The sequence below is a fragment of the Xenopus laevis genome, chromosome 3L, assembly GCF_017654675.1.
Source record: "Xenopus laevis strain J_2021 chromosome 3L, Xenopus_laevis_v10.1, whole genome shotgun sequence".
NCBI lineage: Eukaryota > Metazoa > Chordata > Amphibia > Anura > Pipidae > Xenopus > Xenopus laevis.
Genome location: NC_054375.1, coordinates 116,429,464 through 116,454,995, shown reverse-complemented (window position 1 = coordinate 116,454,995; position 25,532 = coordinate 116,429,464).

Sequence of the window (25,532 nt, the reverse complement as noted above, 5' to 3'; positions counted from 1 at the left end):
ATGCTTCCTATGTCATGTCATCATCTATCCCTTTGCTCAAATAGGCCCTACTTAGAGAGGTGAAAAAGGTATTCTTACTTTATACTGATTACTGTACTTACAGTATATTTATTTCACAAGTGTTTAGTCAATAATAGGACCACTAAGCTGATTCCGAATAGGTCAAGAGGAGTTGGTGCAGATCTGGTTTCAATTGCTATTGGATCCTGCCACATCTCTTCAATACACACTTGCATATATTTTTGGCTGCCAATACAATTATTGCTATCCAATTGAGTGACGATAAAGACTGAGCAAGTACAGTTGCATCTCTAGCCATTGGTCGAGTACTCTGCATAAGTGTAGGGCAGCAGAGAATCAGGAATACTTCTCCACTGGGAGACCTTGAACCTGATGATCAGGTAACCATAACGACCTACAATACAAATACAATGAAAAAACAGCACTTTATATAAAAAAAAATCAATCACAATTGCAAGAACACCTTTTTAGGCTTATACTAGTAGACCTAAGATATGGTGAGCCATATTACAGAAAAGCCCCTTATGCAGAAAAATCAAAATCCTAAAAATTCTAGATAATAGATGGAATAGATACTACTTGTATTGCAAATGCATTACTAGAAGTAAATGTTCCATTTTATTTAAATATTTTAATGCTAAGGATTTTTCATTGCCAATCTATACATATTTAGTGTGTCTTCGGGAGATCATTTATATTTTATGTTTTTTTTTCCTATTGCTTGAATGGTAGTGGAAGGTACCAGTGCTGCTAAACATTTTAATGAAAGTTATCAGCCAATATCTTTGTACTATTAAAACTTTATTTTTTTAAGGTTACTATCATGCTGCAGGACAATTTAACTTTCTAACTGTAACTTTTCATGGAACTGAATGGTATGTGAATGTCAGGCAGAAGGAACTGGTGGGAATAGGAGCTGTCATTAGCTGAAGCTGACATCAAGCTTCCAAAGCAGGAGCAAGGTCATTATACAACATGGGGCAAGAATGATAGTACCATTGATGGCTGCAGGTGAGAAGCAGAGACTTGCCTGTTGGAGTTTCTGAATATGACTATGTTTGCACTTCATTTTCAACGTATTCTTTATGAATACTTATTACATAAATACAGAATATAGTCTCTAGCATATCTATACTTTTTTCTGAAAAATAAGTCATGTCTGCATCAGCTGGGAGGATTTATTATTTGCAAAATCATAGGAGTAAATGTCACCAGTTCCTTCACTTGTTTAAAAAATGAGGTGGTTATTTACTAAAATCTGAATTTATCTCAGGATTTATTTTAAAAAAAACTATGACCAAACTCTCATGCCCAATTTTAGCTTATAAAAAAAACCTCGATTTAATCGGATCGAGGGAAAACTCGATAAAATTGAGTGAAAGCTCGAATCACTCCAATTTTTTAAGTTTTTTCCTGAATAGCTCAAATTTTTCAGGCTTTGTTGCTGAATTGCTTAAATTTTTCGAATTTCGGCCCTGAAAAAGTCGGATTTTCAGGACTACGATAACTTCAGATTGAGATAGGTGCCTCTCCCTTTGACTTATACAGGACCTCAACAGGTCTGAGATGGAGGATTTTTGGATTTGGACTTTTTGCAGCATCATGGTATAATAAATCTTGAAATTTTTTTCTAGTGAAACAAAATAGAATTTTTCGAGATTTTAACATTCGGATTTTAATAAATAACCCCCTTATAATGTAATTGAACAAACAAAGAAATGGCCACATGGGCACGTATATGTCTGCAAGTGCCATTTTCAGCATAAGCGCCATATTTTTTTCCCACCAGCCAGCATTTTTTTCCCCAGAATTCTTGTGTCTTTGCCGTCGCAAAAGGCAATGCTCTTGACACAATTGCACTGGGCCTGCCATTTTTCAATAAATGCATTTTTGTCAGGGGGCCAATCGACTCCCAGTGGGAGTAGTCAGGACCAAGGAAGAAGCCCAGGGGTCAAAGTCCAAGTTTGTGGTACAAATAGGGGTCAGTCAAAGTCGTAGTCCAAATCCAGGCAAATGTTCAGAAGGCAGGCATGATAATAGCAGGGTCAAGATTCAGGCAGGACCAATAGTCCAGAAAACTCGAATTACAAAGCACCCAGGAATGCACTAAACAATTCTTACTTAAGTCATACACATCTCTGATGCCAACTCTATAATTATATCTCTTTGTTTCGTTATTAGAATAGCTATATTGTGAATAAATCATTGAAGAGGTTTACTGTATATGCCCCACATTTTACAATAATATCTCTCTCCATCGAGCAGCTTGAAGAAGTTTCGTGTGCAGTCATAGCCTATTGTGGGCACATCCATTTTTACCCTGCATATTTGAATTCCTTTTGTTCATTTGAGTGGAAACTGTAAAATATTTACCTCAAATAAGTCATTCTGTATGGGCAGAAATGGACAGAAATAGAAGAGCTCCATCCATTTCTGCCCACAATGGTGATGTTTTATTAATGTCTACCGAGTATGCTTCTTCTGCGATGAGGATAATGGTAGCACCCCCTCACATGTATAAAAAATATATAAAGTTTTGTGCACTTAGTAAGCTATAGCAATAGTCTTTACTGTTTATTTAAAGTTACAAAAACAAAGACGTTTTTAGCCTCTACTTATAAACTAAGCAAAGTTTCCATTAGCAAAGGTATATATTTGATATGTATATATATATATATATATGTATATATGTGTGTGTGTGTGTATATATATATATATATATATATATATATATATATATATATATATATATATATATATATATATACAGTATATATATATATATATATATATATATTATGCACAAACACACACACACATTACTATATATATATATATATATATATATACAAAGACCTTGTGGCATATAAATTGTTATCAAGGGCATGATGTTGAGCCTGAGATTTGTGGTGTTTCACAGGGGATTAAAAAAAAAATCACAGCTTTTTGTACAGGTAAAAAAAAAACATTTGACTCTGATACTTTTGGTGTGAAAAAAATGCAGAAAAAACTGGTCACTAACTCCAGTGCATTTGGACAAAAAAAATGCTCCTTACACCAATACATCAAAATAAAAGGAAGAAAAACGATTGACTCCAATAAATTTGGTACGAGAATAAAAAAACACTCCTTGACTCTAATTCATTTGGAAAATACTATTGATACTCATTTGCATTTTATGAACTAGCTATATAGACTCCCTGTCTATATAGCTAGTTCATAAAATGCAAATGAGTTATAGGGACTTGCCCCAGTTCCCAGGGCACCAACAATTTACTCTATATCCCTGGTTTTAAAATTTTGTGGTTGATGTGGTTAATGTGTTGCTGACATAGACACCAATGATTAAGTCCCGATGGTATGAAATGCATAAGGTGGGCCATATGGGTTCAGTATGGACCATTTTAATGTGATATTTAATAAACTGTGGATTTTTAACTAATTTTGAGTCATGGGACATCTATGTTAGATATCCAATTCAGTTGGTGCAAGAAAAAAAGCAGCAAAAAAGGCCATTGACATTGACAAGGTATTTCACAAATATTTCTGCAATTTCACACATTTTTGTTAAACCAAAACAGGTCAGCTTCGCTCATCACTGGTGATTGATGTGATATTATTCCATAAAGAAGGCTCCTCTCACCTCTGCTCCCCCCCCTGCTAAAAGTATCCCTACTGTATGTGTGTACCTTGTATAAAACTGCAGTTGCACAGCGGGGGTGGCAGGTATCCTGTCAAATCACCAATATGGAGCCCTCAGAAACAAGCAGACTTACCTTCAACTGCATATTATCCTTATGGCAGTTCCAAAAGAAGATCCAAAGTCTTCATTTTCATATCAGTACACACAAAGAGACATTTTTGACAGTAACAAGTGGTGTGAGGAGGGAGCAGGGAGGTTTTGGCTCGATTTTATCCAGATTTTCCGCAGTTTGATTAGTTTGGGTTATTTATTAATAAATAAGGTAAAATCATGCATGGGAGTTTGGTTGTGGGTTTTTTTTTTTAATAATACATTCGTATTTTAGTAAATAACCCCCTGAATGTGCTTAAATGTTTCCATGAGTGCCATGTCCATTGCTGCATGTCAACATTATTCGCACGCCCATTGACTTAAAGGCTGGCGTCAAAATTGCCGTGGGTGTCAATTTTCAACTTTCTCTTGAAATTTGCAAATTCGCCCATCACTACTAAGTCAGTACATTGGTTTCTGTATTGTATATACCAAGGAAAACAAATTAGCAAGTAAAATATTTCCATGTTTAATGGACAGACATTCTCAGCCTGCATATTTTTATTATTGACTTACTTAAACATTGGTTTTTGCAAGTTAAGCAATTATTTTCTCTTTTTCTATTATTGCCTTCTATTTATTTTCCAAAAGTCATATTGATAGCAAACAGATACCATATTTGAACAAAAGGGGAGATGTATCAATATTTGAGACTATTCTCTCAATTCAAAAAAAATATAGTAAAAAATTTTTTTTAAAGACCCCGATAGTCACGAGTTATTAAAGAACAAAATGTAATAATTTATCTTGAAAAAAAGCTGCCACGTGTCAATAAAAGTAAATGGAATATTTCATTCAAATTTTATTTTATTTTTTCCCAGTTTATTTATACTAAAATATATCAAAATTTTCAGCCCCATTGAAGATGAACAGAACAATATGGTTTTCATTTGCAAGCAACAAAAATCGACTGCAATTAATTATACTTAAATATACTAGCGCATAAAACTGTATTCCTATTTTTTTTTTTTTATGGATGATGGAACTATGGCACTATTCTGCAGCAATACAATGATTTACAGGTATAGGATCTGTAATACAAAATGCCTGGGACCTGGGGTTTTCCAGATAAGGGATTTTTCCATAATTTGGATAGCCATACCTTGTCTACTAAAAATATTTTAAACATAAAATAATGTTTTGCCACCAATATGGATTCATGCAGCTTAGTTACCATCAGGTACAAGGTACTTAAAAATGAGTCTATAGGAGAGGTTTCTGGATAATGGATAGGTTTCTGGATAATGGATCTCATACCTGCACAATAAGTGATGGCCGTCTCCCTTTATTACAATCAAATAATTCAATATTTTAAATAGTATTTCCTGTTTCTTTGTGATAGTAGAGCAGTACCTTGTACTTGACCACAACTAAGATATAAGTAATCCTTATTGGAAGCAAAATAATCCTATTGGGTAAATTAAATTATGTTTTAGTAGACATAAGGAACGAAGACCCAAATTACTGAAAGACCCCTTATCTGGAAACCCTCAGGTCCAGAGCATTCTGGATAACAGGCCCTATACCTGTATTTCAGTTTGATTGGTTTTCTTTCTTTGTTGTTATTAACTACTCACCATTTTTACTGTATTTAAATGTTTCTCCCCCATATGTAATATAAGGCAATAAGCATTAACTGGGAGCAGTAACCCATTGCAACCAATAAGATGTTTGCATTTAAATCAGCTACCTGCTGATTGGTTTCTTTTAGTTACTGTCCCTGGGCAAACGTAATGCCTTTTATTACATAACCTCCTCTGTGTTTTATATTACTAGATTATATTACATTTTCTTCTACCTTATCAGTTGTCTGTGCGGTTTCATAAACCTTAAATACAATTGAAAAAAGTGCATAAGCCTGTACTGTAACCAACACAAAATCCCAGTTTTACAACAGCACCTGTGATTCTGACCAAAGAACCATCAGCATTTTCCATCTCTTGTGTGAATAGCCGCATGTACATTATATACAAATTATAAGAAAACAGCTTAATCACTAATCATGTCTGCATTGCATCACAGCATATCTAGCCACGCACACTGTTTAAGCAGCTTTCCATTTATTTTGCATTTACTCCATAATTATCCCAGTAATTAGTTAAGAAAGACTTTAATTAGACATTTGTCTCGTGTACATATAAAGCTCCAGCTTCAAAGTAGCAGTGCAAATTGGAAAAAATTGCAGGTAACCAATTATACAGACACAAAGGTAAAATACGACTAAATAATATATAATCCCCTCTACTGTACCTCTCTACTTTAAACATTTCATACAAAGAACTTTAATATTTAAGAGAAAGTAATATCTCATCTAATCAACGGAAATGGAACTGAACTATAACTTTTAAAAGCAACAAGGAATCCAGCACAGTTATAACAGCAGATTTTTTAAGGACAATGAAACCTACAATTAGAGGGGGTGCAATTAAATATGAATCCTCCATTGACTGAAACCTTACCTTTAACCCAAAACCAACAAGTCTTTTTAAAAAACAAAGCAGCCCAGGATGCCGCCATGTTTTTACTGCTCCCAGGTATTGAGAATGAAGGGAATGAGAATATTGGATTGGAGAATGATGGACAGCATCATGGTCTTCCAATAAAAAGTGAATAATCTTTTTTCCTCTGCAAGGCCTGGGCCTTACACGTTTTGCTGTACAATATGAGGGTTTAGGAATGTTGAGAATCATGCAGCCCCTCTTCCAAAAAGATACTGAATAATGAGCTAAGAGCTGCTAAATTGTTTACTTTTGATCTGGGTTGGATTATCCCTTGGAATGCCCTGGGTGGGGTGCATGCTTAGTATAGTACTCCTTTATTGTAATGTGCAATCAGACAGGTTAAATTGGTTCAATGAATACCTGGACTAGTCAAAACATGCAGAAAAAGTGATTAATTATTTTAAGGAGAGATAATGCTGGTCCAGGTTAAAAGATCAATTTTAGTTACTGGAGGCACATAACAATTTGAGACCACCATTCTGGCTTTCCTTTTCTTTTAACCATCTTTAATTGGTTACGATATATTTTCAGCTCTAACCTATACCCTCTATAAAATACAAATGTTTTCCCAATATCTCCTCCAGCTTTTATTTGACCACCACCACCCACTCTATTATAATTATTTGATTATTATTTTAAAAATACTGTAATAACGTTTTCTCTGTAATAATAAAACAGTGCTGCTTTTTTTTTGGAACTTATATTTTTATTAAAGATAAAAGAGAAAAACAGCATAAGATAATTGTAAACATAATAAATCATAAAGAATGAGAAGAAAGGAAAGAAATTAGACAGTTGGTTGTCTTGGGATGTACATTATGGGATTCACATCATGATAAAATGACAATAAAGGCATTCAATATTGATGCAGTATATAATATGGGAATCATGTCATAATATAATAACATTGAAAGCAATCAATGATGAGGGGTTCCAGACTAAAAGAAGTACCAAACGCAATCATCTTAAATGATAACCTAGAAGAGACAGACCCTTATGCACATGGTTGGGCACTCATGAAGTTGCGTATCCTTTTAGTTCCCAAATACACCATATCCTGAGATAGTTATCAGTTCGATTATGCAAGAAGGAGATTCTAGATTCGAAAAATCTGTTGTTATTGACTCTCTTTTGTATGTCTGACAGTCGAAGATTTCCATTGCTATGCAATTGCTATAATAAAACAGTGCTTTGTACTTGATTCCAATTAAGCTACAATTTGTCTTTATTGGAGGCAAAACAAATCTATTTTATTTAATATCTAAATTATTTTTTTGTAGATTTAGAAAATAATCCAAATGATGGAAAAACCCCTTAACCAGGAAAAACAGGATCCCAAGCATTCTGGATAACAGATCCCATACCGGTATTCTCCAAATGTTGCCCACCAACTTTTCTTTCATTACCCCATGCAATATTTACTTCTAGAACATAAATATAGAAGAATTCCGTTTTGAATGCACATATATAGTTCCTAGAGCTGTCTCGTTCCCCCAGAGTTGCTATATAACTATTTATTTTGTGAAGCATATTGTTGCAGCTCCATAAAGCACTTTGTATTCACTGGCACTAACTGGATATTTCATTATCGCATGTACAGTATAATCAGTGAGTCTCAGTAGGAAAATTGTTGTTCCTCTGGTAGCATTCAAGGATATCCTAAGCATGTACATAAGTTTGACTGCACCAAAATTGCTATTAATCAGTCTGTGTTTCTTTAATACATTAATGCACTGAACTAGCTACCCAGATGTCCTTTGTGTACTTAATGTATCCCTTAATAAGCATCTGTATTCAGAGAGCAGTTAACATCAATGGAAATGTGGTTTTGAAGTTGTGTGATAAAAGATAGGGTGGAAAAATAGATTTTTCCCCCCCAGATTGCTAAGCCTCCTGCACTGGGAGGGAACTGTCAGTGTGGGCCAGCTAAAATAGGGCACACCCATAATGAGTGAATGTGTGACAAAAGATTGGGGTGGGACCACTGCTGTTACATCAGATGCACATACGGAGCTAACCAGGAGACCAAACGGCTGCTCGCACAGAGCGATCAACTCACAATGTAATTGTGCATAAGTTAAAAAAAAGCTACTTTCTTCCATGTGTCCTACGTGTTGAGCAACGCATTTAGTTAAGACATGTTTGTAATGACTATACAAGTACTTCCATGTACATTGTATAATGTCATCATTTGCTGGTTTTATCCCAGTTAAAATATATACAATATTTATATAGGGGCAGATTTACATAGGGTCGAATATCGAGGGTTAATTAACCCTCGACATTCGACTGCCGAATTAAAATCGACTTCGAATATCGGCTTCGAATATCTAAGTCGAAGTATTTTGCGCAATTCGATCGATCGAACGAACGATTAAATCCTTCGAATCGAACGATTCAAAGGATTTTAATCCATTGATCGAAGGATTATCCTTCGATCAGAAAATTGTTAGCAAGCCTATGGGGACCTTCCCCATAGGCTAACATTGGCCTCGGTAGGTTTTAGGTGGCGAACTAGATGGTCGAAGTATTTTTTAAAGAGACAGTACTTCGAATATCGAATGGTCGAATAGTCGAACGATTTTTAGTTCGAATCGTTCGATTCGCAGTCTAAGTGGTAGTCGAAGGTCGAAGTAGCCTATTCGATGGTCGAAGTAGCCATATTCGACCATTCGAAATTCAAAGTATTTTTTTCTTCTATTCCTTCACTCGAGCTAAGTAAATGGGCCCCCTAGTGTTTTATTTCAGTGTGTTTTGCTTAGCAATATTCTTTTTCTTTTCTAACATATTTTATACCTTTTTGTCCAAATGTACAAATTCAGTGGCATAACCATGGTCCCCGGATTTTCCCCCCCTCCCACCCTCCCCGGCGGAGATCTCAAGTCACCCACAATGCAGAAAAAATTGTGGGTCACTTGTACTATGCAAACATTGCAGGTGACCTATAGGCCCAATACAGAGAAAGAAGTCAACCCCGCCCGTGGGGTTACAGTTATGCCACTGTATGAATTCCTTCTTACGTATTGTATTATGGCACAATGTAAGGACCTAACAAGCAGGAAATTGTGCCTCTGTCTTGGGTTCTGCACCTGTATTGGAGTGAGACAGTACAGTATATGGCCTGATACCTAGAACTGTTAATGCAAGACTGAAGATTAAATGCTATGGGAGAATGCTGACTGAGAAATCTAGGGGTTTTGTGCTGGTGGCTTTTAGACAAATGATGCCCACCTAGATATACAAATATGCTCAAGCAGTGAAAAACCCTTTGGAAGTAAGCAGTTCTTCTGTCGAGCCAAGCCTCACCATATTTGTAACAAATAGAATTACGAAACTACAGGAAAATCATAATTCATTCAGTTGAAAAGTCAATTCAATAATCTGAAAACTCACATATTAAAAAATGTAAATGGAATAACAGTGCAATGCAGCGCACAAAGTGCATTATCAGATGCACCATGTTATTTTCCTTATACAGAAGTGCAAGGAGCATGTTGAATGCAAGTGTAAATCCATGTAACAATTTTGATAGAGTTAAATGAGTGCACACTTGCAGCTGCTGTTGTTTTGGAATAACGTTCTGTTGTTTTGTCATTAAGCTAAATACTAGGCCCTCCTTCCTTTTGTTTTAAATGAAGGCAACCAAAACGGCTGTTTTCCTAAAATTATTTCAGCCTAGGATTCATGAATGATTCTCTGACAAATTATAAAAATTAGCAGAATTTCCAGTCTTTCAGGATATTTATGCTCATCTCGAGTGATGATGTGTGATTAAGCTGCTGCGGGTACTAAACATCTTGCAGCAGAAACTGTCAACCGAGGCAATAAATAAAGTTCTGCACGCTGCTTAATTTACTGAGAGTGTAGTGACAAACAAAAGCGCTGCATTTAGTCAAGGATGGCTGGTGTGAAGGAGTTAAAAATAACTACTGAAAGGTCACATTTGTTTAAAATAACTGAATAACCAGCAGCTAGTTATGTAGCAATAGTGTATGTTCTACAATTTTTTCTGTAACGTAAAATGATAAGATAATTCCAAGTTCATTTCTGCAGGTCTCTGCTCTGAGCCATGATAGGCAGGATAAATTGATATCCTATCAGTGAAGATCTGTTGCTCCTAAGAAACCTTCCACATCACTGTGGTACTGTATGTGTTTTTGCCAGTTACATGAGCTTATAAATGAACCCACAATATTCAATATAACTAAAATATAAAATTCAGGACACACTGGAGCATAGAAACAGTGCATTCTACATCACAACCAATAAGTAATCAAACATGATTTTTAGCTTCTATGAAAGATATAAGAGTTCATTTAACTACTGACCAGGAGAAGAAGTGAGCTTCAAGGCATTAAGGCAGTGCTCAAATTACAAACAACACTGTGCATTGCTCTGGCTTTTTGCAATTTTTACAGTTCCTAGGAATAAATATATGACCCCCTTAGTCTCACTTTTTGCGACAGTCTTGTTGATTTTCGATGGTCTTTAGAAGCTTCATTTCTTATCAACATCCTATAGCTCAGAAGAAGGTCTAGCAAGTTCCAAGATCTGAAGCTTCTGTGGACAAATTGAAAGGCATGGATCATTACTTTTATAGCGGATAATGTAGCACAAATAGGGGGCTATATAATAAAAGACACTAAGTTTGTCCAGGAGCAGTGACCCTTGGCAACCAATTATCATAACTATTGATTTCAATAAGTTACTGTTCCTGGGCAAACTTAGTGCCTTGTATTACATATGGGTGACAGTATTTACAATACTACATTTCATGACATAAATATTTTAGGTTTTAGTTCAAGTTTAAATTCCTTAATTATGTTTGGTGATGGGCGAATAAATTCGCCAGGCACAAATTCACGGCGAATTCCCACGTTTTGTCGTCGGCGAATAAATTTGCTAATCTCTCACGCAAATTCGCCGGTGAAAATTTGCCGCGGCCAATTTCTGATTTTCATGATTTTTCCGTGAAAACGTTCTAAATGCTAAATTTTTTCTTAAAAAGGTTTGAATTGCTAGATTTTGCGTGAAAATGTATGAATTTCATGAATTTTTTGTTAAAAACGCCCGAATTTCACAAATTTTTCATGAACTTTCCGTTTTCACGATTTTTCGCAAATTTTTTGCTGTTTTGCGAATTTTGCGGGAAATTCTCAAATTTTTCGGCGAAGCGAAACGGGAGAGATTCACCCATCACTAATTTTGTTCTATGTCTTTTTATTTACAGATTGATAAAACATTGTAAAATGTTTTCTGTTTGCTGCAGATGTTCATGATATGCTATAATTTCCACTAACAACGTGGAACCTGTATTATTGCAGCCACTGTGAAGTGCTGATGGATAGTGCAGCAGAGAGTTGCCAAGCAACCCATTAACATAACTGTGGAGGGACATGATCAGGAATGCTTTGTTGGCCTCCAGGGTCATTTCATACTTTTCCCCAGTGGTCAAGGATAAGCCAAGAAAAGCACAGGATATGGAAGCCTCCAAAGGAATGATCTGTGCCATGTGTGGAAGGAAAAGGGAGATGTTGGTGCCTAAAAAGAACAAGAATATAAATGAATATGTAGTTTTCATTTCTAAATTACACTGTTTACACTGCAAATAATTCACTCTACCATATAACATTTTATTCCTGAACTAACAAGTGTATTTTTTTAGTTCTAATATTAGTATGTAGGCAGCAAGCTCACGTCATTGTGTCTGCCCATGTTCTTTCAGAAAGAGCATGCTATCACTTCATGATGCAACTGCTTTCAGTTAAGCTATTGTTTCTCAAACTCAATGTAACTGGAGGAGTCACAGTGGGACTTGGATTTTTACTATTGAGTGCCATTCTCATATATATACCGGGGAGCTGTTATCTTGTTACATTCCCATTGTTCTGTTGTGCTGGGTAGGGACACCGGGAAAAACCCTCATGGGCCCCCACCAGGTCAGACCCCCATCTCCCTCCATTCAAGTTAATTTTTTTTTTCCGGTTGCGCATGTGCGCTGAGTGATAGTCAGCGCATCACAGTAGGGAAGCGGGGCAGCTGGAGGGGGGCCCTGGAAAGCAGTCCCGGTGGACCGTGACCCCCTCAGTCCGACCCTGCTGCTGGGTACGGGGAAGGGAGGTGGGTGATATCAATCCAACTAGCAGCGCAGCAGTAAAGAGTGACTAAAGTTCATTAAAGCACAAGTCACATGAATGAGAGCACCTGGGAAACTGACAGCATGTCTAGCCCCATGTCAGATTTCACAATTAAATATAACAAGATCTGTTTGCTCTTTTGAAAAAAATGTATTTCAGTGCAGAAGTCTGCTGGAGCATCACTATTAACTGATGCATTTTGAAAAGAACATGTTTTCCTGTGACAGAATGCCTTTAAGGATAGGCACTGAACCAGGCCAGTAATGCACAGGCAAAAACTGTTTATCAATATCTTCCTCATTGGTCATTCTCAGATTCCAGAACATAGAATACATTTTCAACTTGCTACAGTAGATAACAGAGTTAAATTGGGGGTCAGTTATAAAAATGGGGTGATTTTGCACATGGGCAGTGACTCATGGCAACTAGTGATGGGCAAATGTCTCCCGTTTCGCTTTGCTGAATAATTCGAGAATTTCCCGCAAAATTTGTGAAACTGCAAAAAATTTGCGAAAAAACTGTGAAAATCTAAAATTGAACCCCGCGTCCAATTTTGGACACGTGTCCGAAAAGTTGCTTGCGTCAATTTTTAATCTGGCGTTAAAGTCAATGGGCCTCCAAAAATTTTTCGCGGGAGATCCGTGAATTTATTCACCAGCGGTGAAACACGGAAATTCACAGCAAATTCATGCCTGGCGAATAAGTTCGCCCATCACTTATGACAACCAATCCAATGCATGCTTTCATTGTTGTACCTGCAGCTGGCTGAGAAAAGCTAATTATTGATTGGTTGGAATGGGATACTTCCCAGGTGCACATTTGCCCAGTGTTTATAAATAAGCCCCCACATGTGTTTGCATGTGCCTTCCACCGGCAGCAAAGCAAATGAATCAGTGCAACATAATCAAAATAAAATCATATATTTCCCTAGCACTTCCTTGGAGCTCAGTGATTCCCCAGGAGAGCCCTCTCACTTTCTGCACTGCTGATTTACACTGACACCACCTAGAACTGTGAGCCCAGGGGAAAAAGAACAACTTGTTGACAGATCTATTTCTGGAGATATTATTTTAATAGGTGATTGTATTTGGGGGCTTCAGAGAATCCACTGATATTCTGCATAACCTCATCAATCACATTTAAAGAGATTTCATGTCTTAGTCAAATCCCATACATCTTCTTTAGTGCTAGGATGTATCTCATGACGGGGATCCAGTAGTTAAATGTGAACAGAGTTTGTTAAGAGGATGGGAAAGAGATGGGCTTTTCTTGCAAGTGCACAGTTCAGAAATGGCATATATATGTATTTCCCTGATCATATATAAAGCGTAACAATGATTGATCTACCCATATGTGACATACATGAACATATACTTGTGTAGGCTCGGCTGGTGATTTATTTCCTTGTAACCATCACTAAGTACAATAATTATTTTTCCTATCAAACCCCAGAATTGGGCTAGTATGATTTATCTGCCTTCTCCTCTAGATGTATTCAGAATTTCTTCTCTGTCAAGCTGAGCACATAGCATTATATATGTGACTTGTTTTTCATTCCGTCTGCTGACTCCTGGAAATCTACATATATTACAATCAAGCAGGGATGTTGTTGTGTTTTATTGGGGGGATGTGCATGTATTATTTTGGAAGATATATAGTCACAATTCAAAATAATTATTTAATAATAATAATAATAATTATTAAAATAATTAACAAGGTGCACTAATGTGTAACCGCATAACTGTCCCATTTTCAGAGGGACCGTCCTTCTTTTGACAGCTCAACCCACAGTCTCTCGTTTGTACTGGAAAGTCCCGATTTTCTCTGCACTGAACAGCCAGAAAAAGAAAGAACGTTTCTAACTTAATTGCTTTTGGCAGAGAGCCCAGAACAGCCACATCTGCAGATAAGATACTTTTATAACAATTTTGAGATAAGCAAATAAGTAATTGTAACAATATAACATGTCCCTGGGGAAAAATTAGACTCACAGCTTAAAGGAAAATTCACCTTCATAAGGAAACCTTTAATGACTGGAAAAACCACAGAAATATGTTCAAACTTTCATAACCTGCCAAGTATTGTAAAATGAACATGGTAATTAGGGGGTGTGGCCACAAAAATGGGCATGGTCAAAACTTGCACGTCAACTTTTTTGTCCTTCTTTATTTAGAAGAATGTTGGGAGGTATGTAACCGAGTAGTATATCATGTTCACTTACACTAGTGAGAAAAGAAGGAAGACTTTATGCCCCACTAATTAAGGTACACTTGTGTCCTACACTTCTTATTGGTGTAATAAAATCATGTGGTGAATTTAAAAATATCTTCCAGAAACAGTGTTCACTCATGTGTAAGCGATCAGTAAAACCACGTTTGTCTACCCTTTTCTCTTGAGCTCTATTGAGACAAGCAGGAAAGCTTTTAAGCCCCAGCTAATAAATGTACAGTAGCTCCATGAAAGAAAACTTGCTCTACAGCCAGAATGCCACCTAGATATAATAGAAGGCTGCTGTTTGTACATAACACAATGAAAGATATAGTCAGTATTAGTTAAAGTATCCTTTCACAATTGTACCTTAATTAGCTTCCCTGCAGAGGCCTGACAATTATATTTCACTTTTGTGAGTACCTATTTAGGAAATGAAGCCTTGACATTTATATTAGAGATATTATGGAAAAGTAGAAGGTCGAATCATGGCAGCAGAATTAGCAAATCATTTCAATACCCCCCAGTGCATATTCACATTCAACCACACATTCATTTAGCTTCCAGAATGTCTGTGGGGGGTGAGCCAGGAACTGAGAATGACAGGGCCATGACAGGGCTAGAAAGTAGGTAGTTGAAGGCAGTGGTGTAATTACATATTACTGGGCCCCACAGCCAAATTTTATTTCAGGCCCACAAAATGTCTATAGGCTGATCTGTTTTACCAATATTTATTGAAATTGTATATGAATTAGGGCCTCATGGGGTCCCTAAACCTTCTGTGCCCCCCTGCAGCCGCAGGGTCTGCTTCCTCTGTAGTTTTTCCCCTGGTTGAAGGAGAGTGTTAGGGCTCCCTCCCTTCCTAGAGCAAAAGGGGTAGTGGTGCAGAGGGGGTGGTATTAGTGTAGAGTTGAAGTGGAACTGCTGGGACTGATGGAACTATCATTAATAATACAATACATGTATATCTATGCCCCCTTAACATGTTCCATGCTTCTGGATTGAGCCCCTGGCTTTGTTAGGTTGCATCCCTTTTCTAGATGAAAAAAACTGCTTTCATATGTCTGTTATTTTTCTTCTTCTTCTTGTATGACAAAGGGGCACGCCCCCGAAACGTTACTTTGAATAAACACGCAGGGCTTGTCCCGCTTGCATGGAGTCCTCAGTGCCGGTTCATCTTCTTGTTATTTTTCTTCCCCATTAGTAAGACTGACTCCATGTATTATGTTTACCAGCTAGAGAAACAAGTACTGCCAGTAGTCATGTTCTATATCGTCCATTCATTCTGCGGCATCGCCAAACTAACCCCCGTTTGGTACTGGCAAGAGAAAATACAGATACAGAAAATGAATACTAATACGAGTGTCATTGGCACAGGTTCAGTTAATACGGCAATTTTATGGGTATAAACTTTCACTCAGTTGATGGTTATCTTGCTTCTCAATGTATATTCCCTTGTGGCTCACGATAGCATATGCCTCAACGTGGGAATAATATCCCTCTTGTCTCAACAAGGAGAATATGATTCGGAGTGCTCAGGTTACGTCCAATATATTCCTGCAAACTCATTAACACGACAATACATATACCCCCCTGATAAACATCCCAATAAATACAATATACAGAATAGAAAGTGACAGGAGTCATGCAGGTATAAATAGATGAAAATAACACAGAGTTGTATTTCTGAAAGTGAAATCTTGGTAGCAGGGCTGTGCCATATATTAATACATGAAGATAATCTCAATCTCTCTGCTTTTGTGCGCTGCAAGGCATCCCACAGTGACGGTTCCGCTGGGACATGATTTCTACGGCATAAAATCATTTTCTTGCTCGGTACCAGTATAAACAGAATATTCAAACCTGTTGGAATTGCAATAGAATGCTTTATAACAGTAGTAATCAAACATGATTTTTTATTCATGAGCCGCACTGCCGTTTGAAGATGGCAAGATTTTGTCATCCATCTGCTCCCTGTTATTACCTCTCTCTTGCCATGTGCTCTGCTCATATTTATCTTGCTTATCAATTCAAACATTCACGTGGAAAACGTCATGATCTTAAAGTGAAGACAACAGGTTTGGGATTCTTGAAAAAAATATATACATGCAGCACACACAGTATATGTATATATATATAACTAATTTGGAAACTAGTGCAAATAAGGGATTTACCCTAAGGATTCCAACGTTTCAAGCACTACTGTGCCCTCCTCAGGGGCCAACAAACAGCTGAAACTCATTTCACACATTTCATATCTGTTTGTTGGTCCCAAAAGAAAAGCACAGCAGTTCTCGAAACGTTGGCTTTTTTTATTTTAAAATATCACTTATTTGCACTAGTTCCCAAATGATTTCAGGATTTCGGTACCTTGTTTTGTTGTATATTTATTTTTATTACCAGTTCCTGGCACAGCTGACCTATATAGTGCAGGTTAGTGCTCCTTATTTACAGTATAAAGCACATGTACATAACAATAGGGTTACTGTGTTACAGCTACAAAACAACGATCTGTGCTACATTATGCGCCTCTTTGATGCTTTTCCAATGCAGTGCACAATGATATAACAATAGTTGAGAAACAACAAAACAAGTCAGCATTTGTACAAAAGTATGGCACTCTACTAATGGAAAACGTGCTGAGTTATGGATTAGCAGAGCATATAACTAAGTGCAATACTGTAAATTATTTCCTTATATATGGTGCTTAGTGATGTCATCACTTATAATCAGTGATCAGTGATCTAATTTGCTCACTGAAACTTGTAAAATACACTGTAGGAAAGCACTCACCCTTTGATCTTGTGTCTTTATTTCAAGTCCTGGCGTCATAGCGCTCCTTGGTGACTTCTAATATACTGTAATTATATTTTACAACAGGGGGATTATTATTATTTAGCATCAGTCTTTCCCACTTTTTCATTGTATTTTCTCTTTACTTCACTGGAATGAAATGGTGAAATCACCCTGTTTCTTCTTCTTGACTCACTTTCTGAATTCTTTTAATCACTTCTGCAATCCCCCTTCTTCTTCTAATCTTCCCTAAATTAATGAAACCATTGACACGACTCCTATACCTAAGTCCCTTTATTGTAAAGCTTCTTGTGCACCTCTGGAGAACCTTGTGATCATATTTCTTTGTCCCCAAAAATAGTATGCATCCATGGGGTATATTTATCAAATGGTGAAACAGACCTGCCACAATTTCCCAAGAGCTTTCTATTTACTTGTATGGAATTTTTCCAAATCCCACACTATAGTGAATGGTGGTGAAGTGGTGACATTTCCCTCTGGCAGACTTTAGAGATCTCTAATTTCTCTCTTTCCTAAATATACCCCCATGTCTCCAGCACAAGCTGCTCACTACAATTCCCATGGTCACCTGATCTTCCTAAAACAATCTCTTCCTTCATGACACTGCCCACTCCCCATTTTCTTCTTGATACTCCATGTTCATCTTTATTATTTCCTTCAAAAGCTTCACTTGTGTTTTCCCAGCCGGTTTGCGTGCCTCTGTCCTTGGCTAATTACACTTTGTATGAATACTTTCTGGTTTGCTTTTCTAAATATACTCTTGTAGCATTGTAACCATATCTGTGACTATAATATTTCATATAACATCTTCTGTAGCATGTTTAACCCTTCCTTAGTATCTCCATTCCTTTTTCAGCTCTATCATCATGCATCTTGTAACTATATTTAATATCAGAAAAACATTGGGGTTAAAGAAAATTGTTGTGCTTGAAGGGGAGACATTGCTTAACGCATTGTGTTATATACAGTACATTGTGCCTGACATGTATGCTCTCATTTGTTTAATGAAGTACTAGACCAAGTGGTGAGTGTAAACAGATCCATCAGCTACTGAGAGACATTTATAGATGTGTCTGTGAACCAGCTCATCTGAACAATTGACTTTGTCCCACCCAATCATTTTGCAGGCACATCCAGTTACTATAGTTAACATCATGTCAGACTTATAGTCAATGTAAATGAGAATTAGAACAAAGGGATTCGATATGGGCGGTGCCAATTCCCTAGGTGATTTTGATCACGTAACAAATATAAAGGTTAAGTGACTGCACTTGAGATAATAAAACAATATTTTAATATAATAAATATGAAGTACAACATGGAAACTGTTATCCAGAATGCTTGGTATCTGGGCTTTTCTGGATAAGGGCTATTTCCATAATTTAGAATGCCATACCTTAAGTCTACTAAAAATAATTTAATCATTAATTAAACCCAATATGATTGTTTTGCCTCCAGTAAGGCTTAATTATATCTTAGTTGGGAATCAAGTACAATGTGCTGTTTTATTATTACAGAGAAAAGGAAATCATTTTTAAACTTTTTTTATTATTTGATTAAAATGGAGTGATGGCATGCAATTCAGAACATTCTGGAAACTGGGTTTCCGGATATGGGATCCCCCAGCAAGGCTGTGTTTTTCTTACTGTTTCCAACTACCTTGAGTGAAATCATATATATATTTATATAAACCAATAGTGCTGGGCGAATTTGCGCCATTTCGCTTCGCCGGAAAATTTGCGAATTTCCTGGGAAATTCTCGAAATGACGAAAAATTTGCGAAACTGCCGTTTTTGACGCCGGCGTCATTTTTTTTTCTACGCCGGCGAAAAATTTTTTTGACGCCGGCGAATTTTTTCGCACTAATTTTCGCGGGCATTTCGCAAATGTTTTCGCTGGCGGCGAATAGCGCAAATTCGCCGTGAATTCGCGCCTGCCGAATAAATTCGACCTTCCCTATAAAGTGAATAAACCAATAAAAATAGAAATATACCAATATAAAACTTATTATATTTTCATAAACAATGGCAGACTTAACAGTACTGATATGGGATCAGTTATCTGGAAACTCATTCACCAGAAAGCTCTGGATTACATGAAGGCCATCTCCCATTGACTCCATTTTAATCAAATCATTTTAAATTTTAAAAATGATTTCTTTTGTTTCTCTAATAATAAAACTGTACCTTGTACTCGATTCTAACTAAGAAGAAACAAACATTTAACAGAGGCACAACAATCCTATTAAGTTTAATGATTACATTTAAATTAAGTACAAAAAGTTTCAAGATGCAAATTATGGATCTAGGTCCCTAGCATTCTGGATAATACCTGTATACTTATTTAAACATATTTTACTCTCCAGTAAAGGCTAATCTGAGAAGTGTCCCATTGGAACATACAGAAGTGATCTCCAACACATACAGACCCCACAATCATCAAAGTTAACAATTAATACAACATATTATGGGTTTCCTAAAGCTGTAAACCTTCATTGAAAATAGTATTCCACCCTGCACCCCTCTCTCCTTGATATTAGGCCTGGTTTCTAGGGTGGATGTAGCATGATCAAAAGAAATGGAATATACAATTGCAAGTAGTTAGAGAAGGCAGTTTTTATATCGCTTCACATGACAAATGCTAAAGCCGTGACCTGATATTGATTCTGGACTTTGGTTGCCCTTTAAACCACAAGGAATACATTTCAATATATATTTCTTTCTTGAGCACATTGTCTCAGGCTTCATTTTGGGAACTGCAGAACCTACTGAGTTGAACAGTTGTCAATTGCCATTTTGCAGTTGGAAATATGTATATACAGCATGCTCGTGAAGCAGAACAATATGTTTGGAAAGATGCTCAGCAACAGCTTAGATCCTTTAGTTCTACCATAACCTTCAGCTCTTCACTTGTCATACGGACCATCAGCTTATGCATAAAGGGGGTTGTTGTGTTTTTTATTCTTACACGTACTACAAGAGACTATCTTTAGAGAAAGCACAATTACACCCATTTAATGCGTACACAATATTTATACAAACACACATCTTCCAAATCTATAAATAATATGACCTTCATAAAGGCATACAAGTAGCAGTAATGAGTATTCTCGCCTTATTGTTATCATTTTTTGTCAATGAATTTTCAACCTTTCAAAATAACGTCCTAGTCACCGACAGCAGTCGGTCATCTTTGATTATTGGCTGGTTCCTGCTTATAGACAGATGTCTGCAACCCTGTATCCCTATCTTCCATTGCATTAGCAGTGCTTTCTACTTCTCTAATAATAAAATAAATACAATTCCCCTGAATGACGCCTTCCATTGTGCTTGACAGCTGACCCTTATTTTTGCCATATTTAAAGCGATTTGGATAAGCTATTGCCATTCCGTTTGTCATGCGAATACAAACGATCAATGAGTTAGGAGCTGCCGGCAGTATAAAAGAAAATAAATAATATCTTTCAGTGAATTTCAGTGTCCTTAATTGATGCTCCTAGGAGAAGATACAGTGGTTTCCTTGATACAAATCTGCCTCAGTCATTACCGTTACACAGTGCAGTTATTATGACCAATGGTCATGCTTTTTTCCCTTTATGACTGCGCGGTGTCAATCTCTTCTGACAAACTGCACTATTCAGCCCCCTGTAATATGTGCAGGCGACAATCTCTGCAACAGCCATGAAGTGCAATGTTTTACCTGCATCAATTTAATGTAACAGCATGAGTTGGTCCTGTTTAAAAAAAATACTAAAAGATAGTGAAAAAATAATAAAACTGCCCAAACCTGCAGCCATAATGAATAAAGCGTTAGTGGAAAAAAAAAACGAAAGTCTTTATAGCAAACATTATTGTGGAACGATAGGCTTTATTTCAGAAATACATTTGGAAGAGCGATACAGCCTTCAGCAAAGGCAGGGATTCCTTAAGACTCAGCAGCGCCATCTACTGGCTATTCGGAGGAACAGATGTGATCTGAATATTGATCATTTCCTGTTCTTAAGCAGTTAAGTCTGGCAAGCGGGGAGTTACATGAACCTGTTGCACATAAGGAATTCATATTCAGTTTGCAGATAGTGTCCCACTGAACTAAGTAAATTAAACAAGCAACAAAATGTGGCAAATATATACAGGTATGGAATATGTTATCAGAAAACCCATTACCCAGAAAGTTCAAAATTATAGGATTTCCATCTCCCATAGGGGCAGATTTACTAAAGGGCGAATTGTCGCCAGTGACCACTTTGCACACTTCACACCACTTCTCCAGGTGCAAATTCGTTACCACTACGCTAATTCACTAAAATGCATCCTGCGCGCCAAATGCTGGCGACTTTTCACTAGCGATACTTCACTAACGATACTCACTAGCGATACTTCGCTAGCATTTGTTTATGCCTAGTGAAAAGTCGCTAGTGATCTTACGTTTATGTTGGTGCAAATGTTTGAAGTGGCCACTTTTTATCACAAATGTCCAAGGAACCTTAATAAAGACAAAAGAGATCAGATAATGTCCTAGACATGAGCCCACTGTAAAAAGAATGTTCCATGGCCCTTAAATGTTTGTTAGGACTTTTTCAGGCAATCCCGCTTAAAAAAAGGAAAAGTCGCCAGCGTTATTTCAATTTTAATGCATTTACAAAAGACAGGATATGATGTAAGAGACGTAAGATTGAGGAAGATGTAGCTTTATTTTAGCAGTTCGCCTGGTCTGAGGTGGCAAAGTCAACTCTGTTGAAAGTAAAATTTGCACTCTGCGCCTGTTAGTGAATTGGTGATGTCCATGCAGATTTGATTTCTGGCAAAAAGTCACTAGTGTTAGCCACTTCTCCATTTAGTAAATCTGCCCCACATCCTCCATTTAATCAAATAATTCACATTTTTAAAAATGATTTCAAAAAGTCATTAGATGTGTATTTGATCCTAACTAAGACCCAATTGATCCTAATTGAAGACAAGACAATCCTATTGGGTTTATTAAATGTTTAAATTATTTTTTAGTATGGTAATCTCTATTATTGTAAAGACCTCTTATCCAGAAAACCCCAGATTCTGAGCATTCTGGATAACAGGTCCCTGTATGGCGGCTACATTATTGTACCTTTGATCCTTGGCTGATACTTGGGTTAATAAGGGATAAGATACTGGACTTCATAGCAAATCATAATACTATGAGTTTGTGCCAGCATGGTTTTATGCGTAATAGATCTTGCCAGACTAACTTAATTTCTTTTTATGAGAAGGTAAGTAGAGACCTCGATTCTGGGATGGCAGTGGATGTGATTTACTTAGACTTTGCTAAAGCATTTGATACAGTGCCACACAGAAGGTTACTGGTTAAATTAAGGAATGTTGGCCTGGAACATAGTATTTGTACCTGGATAGAGAACTGGCTAAAAGATAGACTACAAACGGGGGAATGTAATAAAAATCGCTAACGGAAAAACTATTTGCAATGCGAAAAGTTATGCCTTTGCGCAAACAAATTTTGCTTTGTGCGAATTTAATATAGCTTTTGCGAGCCCGGAAATTGTTTAGCGACCACTTCCGACAGTGAAAGACCGTTTGCGAATTTTATAGTTTGCGCCAATGCGCAGTCAATGTAATAAAACTTCTTACTGAAAAAGTCGTTATGTTTGCTCCAAAAGATTACGACACCTTCAAGCACTTCTTATGAGTGCGCAATTAAAATTCGCATTGCGCAATTAAAATTCGCAATGCAATAACAGTTTAAGGAACAATATTACATTGCGAGATGTGGCTTTTTAGTCTTATTGGTGCGAATTGTTTTGCTCTTTGCGACTTTTATTACATTCTCCTGAAAGAGTGGTGGTAAATGGAACATTTTCTAATTGGACCAGTGTTGTTAGTGGAGTACCGCAGGGCTCTGTACTAGATCCTTTACTTTTCAACTTGTTTATTAATGACCTGGAGGTGGGCATTGAAAGTACTGTTTCTATTTTTGCTGATGATACTAAATTGTGCAGAACTATAGGTTCCATGCAGGATGCTGCCACTTTGCAGAGTGATTTGTCTAAGTTGGAGAACCGGGCAAATGAGGTTCATCATATTTCATGTTTAAATTACTTTTAGCAGTAGGGTTGCTTGTTAAACTGAAGTAATTACTAAATAGCATGTTTTCCTTTCTATACACCAGCCAAAGGATTCCTTCCCCAGGCAATTTTTTAGCCCCCATGGGCCCAAAGTTCTCTCATTTACCCTTGGACAATATTGGATATTGGACACTGTTATGGAGACATTGGAGGCTTTGTTGATGATTTGCACTTTTACAGGCTGCTCAATTTAAGCGACTAATAGCAGTTTCCTCCAATGTATGTTTTATTTATTTCCATCTCCAATGTATGATGTAGAAGGTATATTTTTAGCTTTAAAAACTGAGCACAAGCATCCATCTGCTAGGTGCAGTACAGATTGTTATAGCACATAAGCCAAACAAGAGCCCTCCTTTGCACACAACCTGTTAGTGGCATAAGGGATAAGACAGATTGTTGGAATTTCGTTTCTTTCTAGAAAATGTTAGTTTGTGAGATATCAGTCTGACACCCGGTTTGTTTGCATGAATAGAATATCATGTTGATTTTAACACATTGTTATATTTTAGTGCCTTGATGCTAAAACAAGTTGGAAGTTAAATAACAGATTTTTAGATTTGGTTTTTGGTTTGGTTTTTCTGCAGAACAGACCCAGTTGTTATAAGGTAATTATACAGTGGTTCCCTCTGGCTGTGTCCAAAAAAAAAACCCTGATAACCATGATTTAAATATCAGTTCAGCTCAAAAATAGTGAGGACTAAACACAGATTATAATGAAAACAATGAGGCACTGGCAGATAACAAAGTATAAGCTACAGAAAAAGGACACCTTTTCTTGGCTCTTTACGTTAATTAGTAGGTACCAGGTCATTAGGTGGACCAAGAGCAAGTCTGCCACAGTAACTGCTGCTTTGTTTCATCACCTTATGATTAAAATCACCAAAAAAAAGTAAACCAGGTTTGTTATTTAGTGATTAGTTCATATGCTGCAATGCAAACAGCCAGGTTCATTAAGAGGAGGCACGAGTGCTGCAATGCTCCATAAAGATTTTTCAGTACATTGCCAGTAATGTTGCAGGCACATTGGACATTGTTTTAGAAACCCTCAACACACTATGAATGGATGCCAATCTTGGACTTTCATACGGACAATTGTGGATTATGAGGTCATGCTCTTATGCAGCTATAGGGAACACTTTGGAATAATGATCCCATAACACCCATTATGGGTGTGTTTGTGGAGATATAAGTATAAAAATACTTGTTGGGAACAGTCACTTGAACCTTTTTACACCTGAGGATCCTTGTATTGATACTAGTAGGCACATTGGCACTTCATTCTTAGTAGTTCTGCAGAAACTTACTGTATGCACACGCAGTGTCGGACTTTCCCACCGGGAAACCAGGAAAACTCCCGGTGGGCCCAAATGTCTGTGGGCCCTTGTGCTACTAAACATTTGGCCTATTTATGGCCATTTGCTATTTCTTTGACAACAAAAAGGCTAAATAGATGGAATAATACTGAGAGTGGGCCCCTGGTCAATGGTTCTTTGGTGGGCCCCTAGTCTAAGGTTTTTGGGTGGATCCCTGGTGTCCCAGTCCGACACTGATTCCTGGAAGTACATACAGTTATTTTGCAGGTGTGTGTTTGCCAGTTTACATCTCCTACTGCTTGTCACCACCCTGAATTTACATTTTTTTTCACCCACCACAATCTACTGTGTTTACCCTTTTTCTACTGTTTCTCTGTATTTCTCTAAACTTCCCATTCATTGTCTTCACTGGATATTGTTTTCTTGTTACATTTTTTGCTTTATTTCATTCCTTTTTCCACATCACTCCCTTTTGTCATCTCTTCAAGTGGTTTACCAACCTTCCTTCACTCTGCTCTCCTATACCTTTCCCTTATGTTTTCTACTTTCATATTCTGTCCCATCATCTTGAGTTTTCCCATTGTCTCTACAACCCTCAGCACCCCCCCTTCTTGATTTTCTGTTTAATCTCTA